This window comes from Dicentrarchus labrax, unplaced genomic scaffold (assembly GCF_905237075.1).
Source record: "Dicentrarchus labrax unplaced genomic scaffold, dlabrax2021, whole genome shotgun sequence".
Taxonomy (NCBI): domain Eukaryota; kingdom Metazoa; phylum Chordata; class Actinopteri; family Moronidae; genus Dicentrarchus; species Dicentrarchus labrax.
This window is the reverse complement of record NW_026136701.1, coordinates 3,988,642-4,005,280: the sequence shown is the minus strand read 5'-3', so window position 1 is coordinate 4,005,280 and position 16,639 is coordinate 3,988,642. Positions and strand designations below refer to the sequence as shown.

At 39.6% G+C, this 16,639-nt stretch overlaps 1 long non-coding RNA gene across 1 annotated transcript in view; it reads right to left on the bottom strand.

The window, feature by feature from the left end:
- Window positions 1-16,028, bottom strand: part of LOC127363785 (uncharacterized) — a 52,049-nt gene extending 36,021 nt beyond the window's left edge. Inside the window, exon 1 of the long non-coding RNA XR_007884941.1 lies at window positions 15,980-16,028. This is a non-coding gene — a long non-coding RNA (uncharacterized LOC127363785). The remainder of the gene's footprint in view (window positions 1-15,979) is intronic.
- Window positions 16,029-16,639: the final 611 nt, after the last annotated feature.

The window sequence follows — 16,639 nt, the reverse complement described above, 5'->3', positions numbered from 1 at the left end:
CCTAACCTCCATCATTTAAGACTTTTTGACTTAAGCCTTTCGAGGATTTGCTATTTGCCTGTTTTTCAGCTTTAAGGAACTGTTGCATGGCAGTGCCAAGTAGTCTCCCCCTCTTCAGAAAACCGAGAGTGCTCTTGATTTTACAGGGCACCTCCTCTTCCATGATTACCTTGTCAGACTTTAAGTGAAGGCGACGGCTAACCAAAGACTGGGGTCAAAAAGGCATGAATGAAAACATTCTCAGAGAGTACTTTGTGAATGGCAAAGCAAAAATCCCTTTGGGTCTTATCTGCGCATATACGTCTGCAACCCGATACTTCAGTCCCCCAGCCTTCTGTACCGGGTCCTTAGGACATAATTTAATGGTGTGGATGTGTGTGGTAGACTGGGTTTAACCTCTAACATAACAGAAATGTGCAAAGCTAGCTTTTAAAACTGCATTGTCACTTTTAATCTGAAAACTGAAGGAGTCAGCTCCACAAAAAACTGTATCATTTATAGACTGAGCTCAAAAACAAATCCTGATTTTGCAATTTTATCAGCCTCAAGATTGAGCCGACTCTTCTTTTGAACTATATTTACTAATATGTAATTAATATTATAAATAACAGTTTCAGGGAAGTCAGATCTTTCAGACAGACACCGTGTGGAGTATTGTGATTCTAAAATGCAAGATTTTTCACTGTGTCACAGTCACCAACAAGTTCACAAAATGTGTTACGGTTAGGGTTAATTTTTGGGATTCAGAATTTTTTTCTGAGCTTGACAAAAAAGGCGAAAGTGTAAACAATATTAACTTCACTTTTTTGTGGTAGGAAATAATTATATCATTTTCAAAAAAAGCACAATGGATGTTGTGAGTTTTATACAGACTGGATTTATATCCTTTATGGCACTGTTCATTTAACTCATGTAAAAAGGCTCCAAGGCCTCTGAATGAAATGGAAATGTAAGATAAGCCCCCCAGGTAACTTAGTTTGATACAAACTTTTTGGCATGAACATATGCAGTCTTTCTGCATTGAGGGGGGCACAGTGGTTATCACTGTCCCCACACACCAGGATCAGTCCATGGGTTCAGTTGGTAGTCTGATTGTCAGTTCTGGGTTTGTGAAGGTGTCATGTCTGCTGCTGTTGTGCCTTTTGTACAAACCCTTCCATCACCTTTCACCAGTTCTTCTATTTATTCTACAAAGTCTGCAATGTGTGCCACATTTTGTCCACTGGAACTGACCTCACTGTGGGTGATGAGACCCGCAAATAGAAAATTTGAATCTAACCAGTGTTGAATTTCTGTTGTGTGACTACTGTATATTAAGTCATTGTTGAGTTTGTATCTTACAGCAGTGCTGTCAAGACCACCTTTGTCCAGTCTAGGACCAGCACTAGTTGAGTCCAAGTCAAGGCCAAGTACAAATGAGAGATACAGAGTCAAGTGAGATGGGTTTTGGCAGCCAGGCATATTATTGCTACAGTGGTACTACAGCACCGTCTTACAGAGGTGTGCACTCGAGTCCCAAATCTACTGACTGAATCTCTGACTCAACTTCACAAAATCAAAAAAAAGGCTTGCAAGCCGACTTGGACTTTAACACCAATGACTCATGACTTTCCTTTTGACTTGAAAATACTTGATACCTTCCCCCAAGACCAAAGATTAAAAAGTATGTCATTGAAAATGGTTTAGAAAGCTATTAATTCCCAGTAAGTTGACACTTAATTCCCCAGTTCCACTCCGTCAACATCTAATCTGGTTGCAGGCGAGAACCTTGAAGAATGTCACGTTACTGAGCGCCAGTTGGAAAAAGTGATACCAAAGATAATTTTGTTTTGTTCGTTCTGTTGTTAAAATGTCATTACATTTGGTTAAGAGCACATTACAACTTGTTTAGGCCTTGAAACTCAAAGTTTGGGACTTGGGACTGGAGTGCAATGACTTGACATTTACAGAGACTTGCAAAACAATGACTTGGTCTTTTATCTTACATTTATTTAATGTAAAGTCACACATTCCTATTTAGGAGTAAAAACATTCAAAAAATAATAATATTTTGTTCAAATATTAAAAAGTAAAAAAGATGTGTGCTTGTTCCACAAGGAAACCAACTGCTTTAATTTAGACCGGAAATAAAACCCTTCCCCAATGTGGCAGACCCTGCCACTCCACTGCTCCCTAATCCAGCCCTCCTCAAGGGTTGGAGGGTTTAGGACAACACTACTATGGAAAGCATCTGCTGATTTATAAGAAGAGAGGACAGGAGTGTTTGTTTGGGCTGGGAGCATTGTTAAGGATTCTTGTAATTTTGTTTAGACCACTTAGTTTTCCCTCCGATAATTGCTACAATACAGTCTGGTTTATAAACCTGTCAGTGGTACTAGAGACTTCAGCTCAAGTTAATTGCTGGGGAAAATAAAAATGGCCGCTAGATTGATGAATCTGCCTGCACTTCCAGCCAGTTAACATGAACGCTTTAATGCCTTACCTGGCACAATTACACAAAATTAAGGATATTACATAGCTGCTTTTCATTACCATTTGTTTAAAAATGTCAATGAGTTAAGAAGGTCTGAGAGCTCTGAACATCACACACACACACATACACAATGCAGACACCTGCTCCTTTAGGAGAGTGGGTGGATAATTTAGCTGTCAAACCTGGTTAAAGAGCCATTCACAAGGAGAATTAATGTCATTTTTATAATTTACCCTGAATCTGCCTAAAAGTATAAAAGTATATAATAAGATTCATGCAAATGTTAGCACTGATGTAATCATTTAACTTTGTGTTTTGATCATGCACTGTTGGCTGCCTTGATGCATTCATCTATCTAAAGAGCAATACCACTGTAAAAATCAGATCAAATCATATGTACTGATCAAAGGTCAGTGACCTTTTCGACCTTCTCAACTGCAAGTGGCGAGTTTATCATCATGGCGTCAGGGTTCGTGAGCGGTGGCGGTGTTTGTCAGTGGGCTTGGTTTCCCTCCTCAGCCACAAACATCCCAGCATCCTACAAACACACAGTTGTTTTTGGTTTAAAGCAGCAGTTGCTTTTGGTTTGGCCATGACATGCCGTGCTTATCTCTGTGTCACGGTACGGGTGTGTCACCATACATGGTTCTGTGTGTGTGTGTGTGTGTGTGTGTGTGTGTGTGTGTGTGTGTGTGTGTTTGTTTGCAAGTGCATCTGAGATTACTTAACTTGATGCTAGGGAGAGTCACTGGTGACAGATTGGACTTGACTGTGTGTGTGCAGTCTCTGTGCGCAGGCTATGTATGTGTGTGTGTGTGTGTGTTGGAGAGAAAGCGAGAGAGAGAGAGAGAGAGAGAGAGAGAGAGAAAAAAGAGAGTTACCTGACCCTGACAGGAAGTGTTTACTTGTGACAGGTATGGATGGAAAGACATGACTGGAAGATGGTGGTCCTTTCACTCAGTACATTGGAAACTGTACAGACGGTTACAATTAGGGAGTTCTGTGTGTGTGTGTGTGTGTGGTGTGTGTGTGTGTGTGTGTGTGTGTGTGTGTGTGTGTGTGTGTGAGATGACAATGTTTATAAAATCTCCATTTAAACATTTGTTCTTGACAAATACATGAAATATAAATTTTCCAGTACTGAAGTATATCACCGAGGAAAAACGGACCTTAAAGACTGCATTATACATCCAATATATATATATGGATGTGTATTCTGTATTCAAACACTATTTTAGATGGCAACTGTTTCTGCAAAGCTACAATGTTCATTTTTACATTATCTCAAATCAATAACTGCAAATTTCAAAATAAATGTCCTTCCTACCACTTGACTCAAAGGTCATAAATATGTAGATTATGCTATTTTCTTAGGCATTGGCTTTATTTACATCCATGGTTACAGTCTAATTATGAGAAAGCCAACTGCAATATCTGGCTTTTTCCTTCTTACTCCTTTAACATTTGGTATGCACAAGCTCAGACACACATAGCTTTCAGGTAGGCAACAGTGATTTTGATCTGCAGTAAGTCTTTTCTTATGCATTGTTTATATGTTTCAAATAGCTGTAACCATAGTTTGGGTTTCACACACAATCACTGTTTTTACATTTGAGACTTTTGCATTGGAAATTACATTAAATTGACAGAGGTAAGCATCTGGTTTCATCAAAGATAAAAACAAGGCAAAGGCTTAAAAAACTTGGCAGGTACTGCTGTTTTTAAGATGTTTACAGAAAGCCCAACAACCGTTCTCCCCGAAAGATATTCCATTCACTGCATATATTAGCCATTTTCACAGGGTGCAACTCTACTGTATTTCAAATATACATGGCAGCCACAAGTAGCATATCTACTTGCTCCTCCTGTGCATTAAGTAAAATATGTTATTAAATATGGAAATATAAAATAAGTCCATATAATATTACATAAACACATAATGAACATGATGAGAAAAGTTATTTAAAAAGATAATGCATCATATAAGTCAAGGAAGAAGACACACCACTTCCTCATGTGTCTGCACACCAGAATACATCTGTCTTTATTTTATTCATTTATTCATCAGGACAATACACAGTAATTTATTTGAAAATTATTTTTAGCCAAAAGGTTAATTTTTATCTGCAGTTCCAGGGTCGGTATGTTTGAGAAACAAAGAAGACATACCAAAAGTAGACTGACCTGTTTAAAACCTTTACACATATAGGCACATAAAGTAATTAACAGGTTACCTTTCAACATCACACAAGACCAAACATCACCAAACATTAGCAAGAACCACAAAACTGTAATCCTACAAATAAATGCTGACGAAGCATGAAGCGGGCGCACATGGCAACCTACATCAGATATTAACATAGACAGTGATTGACAGAGCAGGAAAATATATTAAATATCACGTTGGCACTGTTTTCAAAACTCACATTTTAAACCATAATGATAATAATGATATGCCAAGCACAACGGAGGAATATCTTAAGTTTAGGCAGAAAAACTTTGGTAAACAGCAACATTCATTTCCAACTTATTAAAAACGTACTAAATCCATGTCCTTACACGTTCCCTCCTTCTGTCATTATTTCAGCAATCACAACAATAAACAATCACTTCCTGAATGAGAGGTCAAACCCACCCACCCCCTCTCTCAAACTGACCGGACATCGGAGAGCTTCAAGATTTCACAGGTCAAAGTTCAACCAGATTCAACATGATGCAAAGCGAAAGACGCAGGGTCAGTTTTTGACCTGAAGTGAACCTGAAGTGAACACGTCTCTGCCCTTTCTTTAGTGAAATGGATGGGAGTGAATGCTGGTGTAAATGCACCTTTAGTCTTTACTATTGTTGTCACACTTTTGTTTTGGTCACGTAAACCCCTCCTTCTGTTTCACATGAACTGCAGAGAATCATTAGAAATGAGCACATTTTGCTTTACTCATCATACTGGACTGGTACTCTAACTCAGAGGTCCACAAACGTTTGAATGTGAAGAACCCCCACAATACTAGCTGCCCATTAGACCACAGACCCCCAATCGGAAAGTTTTTTATCTTAAGGAATACCCTCTGAGTATTTTGTTTAACATTAGAAAGTCTTCATAGTCAATCAATAGTCAAACTGGAATCACTGTACATTACAATAACTGAAAACAGCCCTATTTCCTCCCTTGTTGTTCCAAAAATCTGACCAAATTTAAAACATTCTAATCCTTTGTTATTGCAGTGTCAGTCCCCGGACCCCAGTTTGAAAGCCGCTTCTGTAACTGACCACCAACCAACCAGACTATAAGGTAATTACTGTGCGTATGTACACGTACACGTACACGTGAGTTTGTTTGTCCGTCTCTGTTCCCCCCATCATCTCCAGCTCCCCTTTCATCTCAGCTACAGTACCCCATCACCAGGACAACCAAAATAAACAGCGGGATTCTGGGTACTGTATTGACGTGACAACAAAGGATAAGTGGGCGTGGCCCAGCAGAACCAGAGGAGTGCCACATCTGGGTTTCATTAGCATTGCAGGCCAATGACAGATGACTTGTGTTCTGCGTGGCGACACAACGTCAGGCTGGATGGCGGCCTTCTCTGACAGAGGGGGAAATGACATCATCATGGGGAACTGATGTTTCCTGGGCTTCGGGGAGCCATTTCTGGACCTGGAGGGATTCAATTTAGTTGAATTTTATTCCGACTGCCATTAACCGATACAGTAGTGACAGTGGTCCTGTGGTCCAAGACGATCTTAGTGAGGTCATTAAGGTGCCAACTGTCCACACACCGCTGGCTGCCATAACAACGTGTTATCTATCTCTCTCTTCTTCTTCCTTATCAGTATTCATCCTTTGTTAGAGAATCCTGCTGCCTGGGTCAGTGACAGTGCTCAGCCATAGAATGACAATAGCTTGGACTCAATTCCTTTATCTTCATGGGCTTTCTGTAAAGCGTTTTAATTTGATATTTATAATTTAATCCACGCTTTTGGCATGCATAAAAATAACAAATATAAGCAAGGAGTTCCGTCTGACAACTTCAAATTAGCTCGTACACAGTGGTTCCTGGTTTATTAAACTCACTCTGTGCATTTCATGTGCCTAAGACATGATGATTATGTTATAAAATGAATCTTAATAAAATGGAACAAGACGTGCATTTCATCTCTCTGTCTCTATGTATTGAACCTTGTGCTGGCACTGCCTTTAAGATGTCATTAAATTCAGGCTGCTGTGTTGAAAGTAATACAGTAGGTCCGCCCTGACTTCCATCATGACTTTTATTTAGACGTGAGACTGATCTTTTTACATAAAAAAGTTCATGTCTGAAAGGGGTTCATGATGACCTGTCCTCCTGCTTATTTCATTCTTGTTCTTATTCTCATTTTTTTGTCTCCCTCTCTCGTGCTGCCTGCTGTCCTGCTGTCCTGCTGTTGATTAGTATAACTAGCTCTCCGATGCTCTCAACTGGTACAAAATGGATGGAAAGCGTGATGAAAAGGGAAAGGAGGAGGGTAAAGGAGGCAGTTGCTCTTTGACCCTGCCTTCTAGAGTCATCAGGATGTAGTTAACTGGATCAGCAGTAGGTTGAGGAAGATGATGAGGGGGACCTAACATCTAAAGTAAGAGCAAGATTAGCTCAGTTGCGGTAGGTAACCAATGTCTCCTGCTGCGTTATACATCGGCACATTTGTTCACTCCTGCTCATAAAAATCCAAATTTAGCTCAGATGTTATCACGTTCTGTTGTGTTTTCTTTACCCGTCATCTGCAGTCAAAACCTGCTGGATCTCTATTTCAGTCAGTGGATTTTTCAAAGCTCCCTCACTGCTCCAAAGGAAACACTGTTTGCTCCTCAGAGGCTAGCTAGCGTGCTAGCGCTCCACTGAGATTACTGTGGTCAGTCGAGGCCTCTGGATTTCAGTGGTTGTATTGCAACACAAATGCCTCTTTGATGTAGACATTCAAATACTCACATCATACATTATGGATGGAGCTGTCATTTGTCTGGTGAAGCCTAAAAGACTGAGATTTCATTGTTTTTATAGTATCCTATAATATCCTTAAGTCATTGGACCCGCGAGCTGGAGGTCTTTGCAGTCACAACATCCCAACCAGGTCTCACTCTGTCGTCAAACACTGCTGCTGGTCAGTGGGCCTCCGTTTTAAAATAAGACGCCGTAGGTATCCCTCTAATGCAAACTGTGGACATTGTCAGGTGACGTTATATAAGGAAGGAGAAAGTCCACATATGGAAGTGGTGCAGTGTATGGATGACTCAAACAAACACAGGACTCAAACCCAGGACACAGCTGTTCATGTCCTGAGTGAAACCAACATTTTTCTTTAAAGTAATGTACATAAGTTACGTTTTATTCAGGTATTTAAGTCACGTCTGGTAACTGGTAGTTAACGTAACTTAACAATCTTTTTCTGATCCTAACCAAGAAGTTTCTGTGCCAAGACTTAACCAAACAGCAACCTTTTCACACGCATGCAAGCTTTATTTGTAGGTGTAACAGGACATTGAATACTTATGATTGCTTGACTAGAAGTTACAGACATTAGATAATTATTCTTACTAAGGAAGAGCCCTGCTCATCCAGAATTGACGGAGCGAGAGGGTGAAGGGCCACTGACCAAGCGTCAGTACCACTTAGGAGTGAGAACGTGTTGACTTTGAGTACTTTTTCTGTCTGTACGGCCCACAGCACAGTCAGTGTGTTGCATTTAAGAGAAACCAATCTGCTCTTCATTGTTTGTGTACCTCGTGTTGAAACATTTTTTGCCTCAGGATTTGTTCATAATTTGATACTTTAATTCATTTTTCCATGTTAATCATTGACTCACGTGCCAGTGCAGATGTTAATAATACATGACAGTTAAATTAGTTTTATATGTGAGGATATCGTAAGAGTTTTTGTGTTGTGTGTTTTTTTTAAAAAAAAACAGTTTTTCTCAAATCTCTTTCCAAATAAAGTCTTGAGGCCTTACTATGGTGCTGAGTACTGAAGCCACAGCTTCAAAGCTTTGTCTGTCAGTTGGTTGGCTAACACAGAAAAAATCAGACTCCAAACTCACTGTGAGCCTGTTGTTGGTGTTGACAGACCACTTTCATGCCATTTCTGTATTCCACTACTGGCACACGCAGATCTGTTACAATACATCTGAGAGCAAAAATTCCACTAAATGTCTGTGTGTGTTGGCCAACATGTTTGATGCCCTTCAAGTTATTTCCTACCTCTGTCACTCCTATGTTACAAAACATAAAGAGGCCATAGAAAGTACTTGATCTTCAGTATATTAACATGCAATACTGAGACCTTCTGAATGTCTGGAGACTTACAGTAAAGCCAAGTAAACCTTAAAGACCCTATTATAGTAATTGGAAAACAGTGTGAGTCTGAAACTTGTGGAGTCTGTAAGGCACATTTACATTTGCACAGCCTGAAAATATAACTTCCTTTAAACCTGAAAAAAAAATCTTTAGCAATCTGAGAATACTGCTGTTTTATATTGTTTCTTTCAGTCTTTGTTATGATTTATTTTTTGGTTTGGCTGCTTACTAGCAGTTCAACCAAAGAGTGATGATCTCCTGACAAATGAAAAAACTAATGGTCCACTCACTACCACCATATAAACTTTCTATTATCAGCTCATAAGCAGGCACACAAGCAACATTAACATTCTGGAGTAGTGTTTGTGTCTACCTGATGAATATAAGTCCAATATTCACTTTTCTTAGCTCTGTTTTTGGTCCTGAGAAAAACGGCTGCTGGAAACAAGGTTGATGAGAGCAGTGAGAATGAGCCAAAGCAGTAAAAGCTATGGGCCATGAAACCAAAACAATGAGCTGAAAGACACTCAAACTCTCTTTAAGGCCACAGAGCAGAGATGTAGTCCTTTTCCATTGTTTATATAAAAATACTGGTTAGCGCAGTTTTAAGTTATAACTTATATAAAACTCACTTGCCACTGGATGTCGTGCTAGAGCACTAGCATCTCAGACAAAAACAAAAGGACAGAAACTTTGAAAACTTTCCAAAACCGATTTTGTTAGTGTTTCCAACAATCACCAAGACTGGTTTGGTCAAAATAAACCCTTAATTCACAGAGTTAGATGTGAACAAATATTGGTGAAAAGTGCTGCAATGTAAGCTAATGTTAATCCTAAAAAAAGTACGTCCGTTAAAAGCTTTTATTTTTGCCACTGGCAGGCTAGGATTATTATTGTAAGTGTCTGAAAACATTCTAAACAGGATCCCTTCCCCAGATAGACCTTTTGTTTAGCTAGAAAAAGTGGTACTATTGCGCCACAGAGAAAAATTGTGATTTTACCTTGCATATCATTGTAACATCTTAATTGTTAATTCAAAGTGGACAGAAACAAAATAAAACTCACCGAAACTGTCTTTGTTAGTCTTTCCACTGTTCCAACAATCACCAGCTCTGCTTTGGTTGAAATAAATCTTTAATTCACGTAGATGATGAAAACTAAAAACTCAGCTGCACAGGGAGCAGACCGGCTATGGAAACAAACCACAGAGAGGCTGCGATAGCAACACAGGCAGGGGGAGAGTGACACCATGACTCATATATATAACTTTTAATCATCTCTCGACCCCTCTGATTTATCATGGAACCCTTTTGGGCTGTCCCGACCCCTAGGTTGGGAACCACAGCAATAGATCACCTGAAAATAGGGTGTCACGTTTTCTGAAGCATCACCTCAATGATTAAACATTGTTGAAGCTATGAAGTAGTTTCTCACTCAGGCCACTAAATCAGTTTATGGATTACTTAATGGCTTTAGAATGTAGCAACATCATTTCTGACTTCTAGCTGCCTCTTTGTCACAGTGAACAATTCCACTTCATTACAATTTATTTACATCATTTTGGACATCATTTCAGTTAGGATCATTTTGCTCACCAAAGTGCTGAGATCTTGGAACATAGTGACAAGATAGTGTCCTACAAGTCTCTCCAGTTGGTTCTAGGGCCCAATGTATGTAATCCTTGCTGTCATTCAGAGACTAGCGTCGGGTGGAAGCTTTGGGGAATGCAGAGCATACGTGTACTTGTATATGAAATACAAATATAAAGTAAAGGCAAAGTTCCCCTTTATTCTGATCTTTGAATACTTACATTTTTATTTAATTTTCAGTTTGTCCTCAGGTCTGAACGTAGAGAATCAAAGTTAGAGATCAAAGCTGTGTCTGTCAGTCTGCTGACTAAGACTGTTAAAAACCTAAAGCTTTGACTCACTTCTGTTATTAGAAAACTTTCATCACTTCATCCGTCAGGGCACTCGCAGCAAGCCACCACTGTTTATCGAATCATTTCATAATCACAACAAACCACTTTGTATCTAAAAGCGGACTTCAAAGCTTAAGTAGGAATATTTTTTGTCTTTTTTCATTGTTTCTTTCTTTATTTCTTCATCACTCCATCTGCACTTTCTTCCTTTGTTAATCTTGCTCTGTCCTTCCAGTTTCCTTCCTCCTCTCTTGTTTTCTCCCTCTCTTTCTATATCTGCCTCATTCACTTCTCTCTCTAAGCCCCCGTCTCTCCTCCTTCTATCTCTCCCTCCATCTCTCCCTCCTGCTCTCTTTGACATGTCTCTGTGTTTCCTGTCCTTTGTGAAACCCTCCTCTCTGTCACATCTTGTTTTCCTCATTCTATCCTGTTTTAATCCAGTTCCCGCCCCCTTGTACAGCAGAGTCACGCTATTGGAGGAAATGGGTGAATAGTGGCTGCTGAGTGACAGGTTATTCTGGGCCGACTGTGGAGGTAAACACAGCGAGGTAATGGAGGTAAACGTCCGGTCCGTTGGCAGGGTGGTACACAAACAATAGGCCAGAAGGTTCTGGCTGGGCAGTGACACAGTCGGGACTGCTGCTGCCTCAGAAAACCCACACAAATTATTATATGAGGCTTGTCTCCTATTATTATTATGTCTAAGCACCTGAACACTCATTGGACATGCTGGAGTGGTCTGCAGATACATCCACATGAATGAGATCATGGATTTGGTGCTGCCTTCCTCTGGGTGCATTATGTCCTTCTGATGATTTAACAAACGATCAAACAGTTTTCGTACTAACATAAGTACGGCACTTAAGTCAACTTACGTATACACTACTTGAAAGACATTCTTTACTTTGGTTTGGTGAATGGGTGAATGGAGGGATACATTCACCCATCATTATTTGAAGCTCAGGGCCTCTGATCTACTTTGAACTGAGCACAGTATTTGCCACTTAGCTAGGGTTAGGGTTAGAGAGGGAGCAATTCCATTTCCTTTTCACCCAACCCTACTAAATTGCAACATGGTGGCAACATAACTCTAACTGTAAAACGTTTTCTAGTAACATAATGTGGAAAATGTTGTTAATTAGCACATCTGACTAGTCAGAGTTGAAGTCAGAGTCAAGTTGAATCTAGCTTTTTTTTTTTTTTTTGTCGGTAGAACTAAGGCTCTTTATGTCATCTGGTTGGGAATATCTCTGAGTTGTAGCTTTCACAGAGAAAGCTGACTGCCCAAATGCAATGCACTACAATCTCTCATAGGAGGTCCATTTTGAGGATTTTATTGAGTTCTTCCAACAAAAGTAAACAAGAGGGAAGAGGGGCCATGCCATTTAAAATTGTATACAAAATTTTGACAAACCATTTTAATATAATCTAAAACTCTCAAAGCTCAGAATATTTTTAAAATATCTTATTTTCAGGCTTGTTTTTACAAGAACTCTTTTTGTTAATGACATCTCCAAACATGTAATACAATAGGATATGTGGGAAAGGATCATAGCATCATTAAGAACTATCTTGGCCGCATCCATTGAAACACATAATTTGTCTAAATTTTGTCTTCATTGTTTTAACTTTTTTTTTTTACTTCAAATTCAGATTTGGAGCCATCATTATGCCAAGATATTTCAGTTTGGTTACCATATCACCCCTTTCAGCCTTAATGACAATGCCAACGTTCTCTCAACAGCTTTCTCAGTTTGAATCGATCCAGAATTGGAAGTAGCAAATAGCTTCAAGATTTGGGTTTTAATGTGGGGTCTTTAATCATTTAAATAATATCTTTAATCATTTAATTTTAGACCTCTTCGCTTTCCTGCTTTTTGCTTTTTCAAGTTCTTGCAGTTTCTGTCCGCCTGTCATCCCAGTCACTGTACAAAGTCTCTCTACAGGCTCAGACAGAGGGCAAACTGATACTTTTATGGTAAATAAGGGTTGGGTGTGTGTGTATGTGTGTGTGTGTGTGTGTGTGTGTGTGTGTGTGTGTGTGTGTGTGTGTGTGTGTGTGTGTGTGTGTGTGTGTGTGTGTGTGTGTGTGTGTGTGTGTGTGTGTGTTGGTGTGTAGCTCTAGGCCACACAGTGTCACATTTGTGGTCGATGGCTATCTCTGCCTGCATTTCGTGTTATCTTTTCACGTGGGACATCTCAGTGTTATGGCTGGATGCTCTCAGAGACGTAGAGTTACTGGAGATACTGGAGATACAAGCGGAGAGAAAAACATACTGGAACACCTCACAGAATTTGAAAATAATAGAGTAGTAGTCAAGTTCCAATTCAATTAATAGAGTACTCCACCAATTTAGCATTCCTTTATAACACAATGAACACTGTTTAAAAGATATTTTTACTTTTTATTTTTTCTTATTCCTTGTCACCTGCTGTCTACATTACCCACAACACAACTTGACTGCCAACAGTTTGGTTAGAGATTTGGATGCATTATGGTAATAGCAGCTAACCTAGCCATAGCCTTATCTACACAGGGAGTGGGTCCTCTTCTACAGAGTCCGCCATGTTTCTACTTTTTCATGAACTGGCAATGAGACCGTAATGACAACTGTAATATATTAAGCAGCGAAACAGACTTCTATTGAAGTTAGAATTTCATGTTTGAAAAGAGCAGTTACAGAGTGTAATCAGAGGTTATGTCTGTTCTCTAGTTACAAGAGTATTTTAGGGACTTCTGTGTCCTCTGACCCTTGCAATTTTCCCACACTACCAGAGGGAACGCCAATGTTGTTTAATTGACAGGCCAAATATGACTTTCCAGAATTAGGTTATAAACTGTCACAAAACACAGACTCAAACAAAAATAGTGTTAAAATCAATACTTTCTGTCCAGTCTGTCCCCTTTAAAATGAAACTGACATCCATATCCTGTCCTGTCTCTGTCTGGAGGTGTTAAGCCAAGTGGGACACACACACACATAAACACAGAGAAAGAGAGAGAGAGAGGAAGTGTGTGAGGCCCTGTCCGTCTGGCAGAGTGGAAGACGAATCTCTGGGAGGAATGGGACCTCTCTGTAATTTATTCACATGGTTGGCCAGAACAAACCAACTCCTAAAATCACACTGTGTGATCCACACATGCAACAAGATCTTCAACCCAAAATCTGTCAGAGATCATGATTCAGAATGTGAACTGTCCTGAGACATTGTCCTGACTGCAGACAAAGAAAAACAGAAATACAAACTGTGAATGAAGCAATATTGAGTTCCAGATAGATTTGCTTGGGAAAAAAATCCTTTTGCAAAATAACAGCTTGATGGTTTTACAAGCCAATCTGCTGCAGGCGGAATTCTTTCCAGTCTTCATTCTCATAGCGTTAACAGTAGCACAGAAGCTGCATATCCACTGGGCTTTTAGTTACCAAAACAAGTGATTCCTTTAAGTCCCCAAAGAAGGCAGAGCTCAGCCGGACACAGACCTACGAGTTATATGTGTTTGACCTTGCTCAGCTTTTGGTGGTGAACTCAGTAACTGCAAGAAGCTTGTATAAAACGAGTCATTTAGATGAATTCTGAGCAGATTATTTCCTGTTTAGGGAACTTTAAACAAATTCTCCGTCTGTATTATTTATATTTTTAAGTCATTTTTAACAATCATACAGACTTAATGGAGAAATTGTTTTCTTCTCCCTGACGCTTGGCCTTTGCTCTATTAGACAGTTTACTTTACTTTTACTTTTCTTCACAGAGGTGAACCAGATGCCTAGATATAAGCCTACTGTGTATATTTTTTAATTTTTATGGCACACCTTAAAATAAAGAAGGCCTTGCGACCCCCCATGGAGTTTTGGTGAACCCTAGAGGTTGTTCCGGCCCCCAGTTTGGGAACCATTCCTCTATACTATAGATTGGCAGATTAAAGGTCCAGTGTGTAACATTTAGGAGGGCTTTGGCCTTCTTTGGCCCTTTCAAGCCTTTTTTAACTCTGACCACAGCCTCCTGCTCTGTTGCACCTGTAGCCACACCAGAAGAGGCTGGTCCACAGGGGCCGAGGTGGTTGCTCCTCCTCTATTTTTGATAGATCAAAATATAAAAAGAGTAGTTGGTTGGTTCAGTATCATTTATTTGATCATTTATAAAACAAACTTTAGAAAAAATATCTTATTGAAATCCTGATTGAAATGTCTCAACAGCGGGGGAGGAAAGAGGGGATAGTGGAGGATGGGCCGCTGTTGAGCCACACCCAACAGTGATTGGCGGTGACTCTCACTTTTTCTTCAGCACGCTGTTAAACTCATTCAGGCCCAGTGAGGTGAAGGTTTAGGGTCAAATAACTTGTTTGGTTGCAATACAAAAAAAATGATGGCTGCTGCTGCTGTCATGTTTTAAACAACCAAACATATCCTGGGTTCAGAGGGTAAAGGAGACGAGGGGAGAGTGAATGGAGGAGAAAGGGATACAGGGGGAAGGAAGTAAGGAGAGACCCCTGGACCCTCTTTGAGTGTTTATATTGTGGTGGTAGGATATCCTGCTACATGATGAAATCATTACAGACCTGCTTAGTCTTGGTTTTGTGTGTGTGTGTGTGTGTGTGTGTGTGTGTGTGTGTGTGTGTGTGTGTGTGTGTGTGTGTGTGTGTGTGTGTGAGTGATCATGCCATGGGTCAGAACCCTTTGTTGAATCGATAGCTGCAGTCTGTGCTGTGCAGATCCTGATGACAAGGAAACAAAAAGGATGAAGGTGGTAGTTCTAAATGTGAAGCAGATATTTCATTTCATCTGCACACATTCAGCTGCTGACATGGGTTTTTATTTTTATTTTCTTATATATATCTTATATATATTTCTTCTATGTTCTTTTGTATTTGTAGTCTTATATCATACCTCCTCCAAAATTGTATTCAGCTTTGTATACTCCTTAAATTTGCATTGTGGAAAACGACTTTGTTTCTAGATAAACTAAATTTACGAATTTCCTCAAGATGATTAGCTCTGTTACTCTATACAACTGTAGGGCACATTATATTGAGAGTTTCCATCATCCACTGCTGACACATGGAGGATGTTGGTGTGTCTCAGCACTTTGAGAAACAGTGACCAGCAGGAAAATCTCCAAATCCTTGATGTGTTCCTTTAATCTTCACTGTTGAACCGTTTCCACTGTAATAAATAAATACAGTCAGATGTAAAGCACAGGAAATAGCATTAGTTCCTGTGGCTGCACTATACTAATAGATTTTACACATGTACACACACACACACACACACACACACACACACACACACACAAACACACACACACACACACACACACATAAGTGGTGATCCAGCACAGATCACCTTTCAGCAGCGCTGCCTCCAAGCAAACGTGGTTGTGTGTATGTGTGTGTGACATGACCCCTCTAGTGGTCTTGCCTTGCTCTCTGCTCCATCCAATAGTGTGTGTGTGTGTGTGTGTGTGTGTGTGTGTGTATCTGAGTCTTAAAATAGTTTAAGAAAAGAATGAGATGATGGAGAAATATGGAACAAGGTGCGAACTACAGAGGAGCCAGGGGGAGCTGGGCTCCTCTTAATAACACATGAGCTCCTCTGAAAACATCATTAGTGATTTTCTTTTTATATAATATTGCCAATATGCCAATTTGGTCATGCATTTCTATTTTTCTGTATCTTTGTTGTCATGGATTATGTGTAAACTTGGGCTACTAAAATGTATAAATGTATTCTATGTATAAAGATTTATTTACGGTACAAATGGACAAGAGAGAAGCATAAAATATTATGTAGTCCTGTTTGTATAGGAACTCAATTTATATATTTTTATTGTAATATATATAGATTTTAAATAAAAGCTTACATAAACACATTGTTATGAATATAATTTGAATATTTATACATGGATTCAGGATCCATTTTAT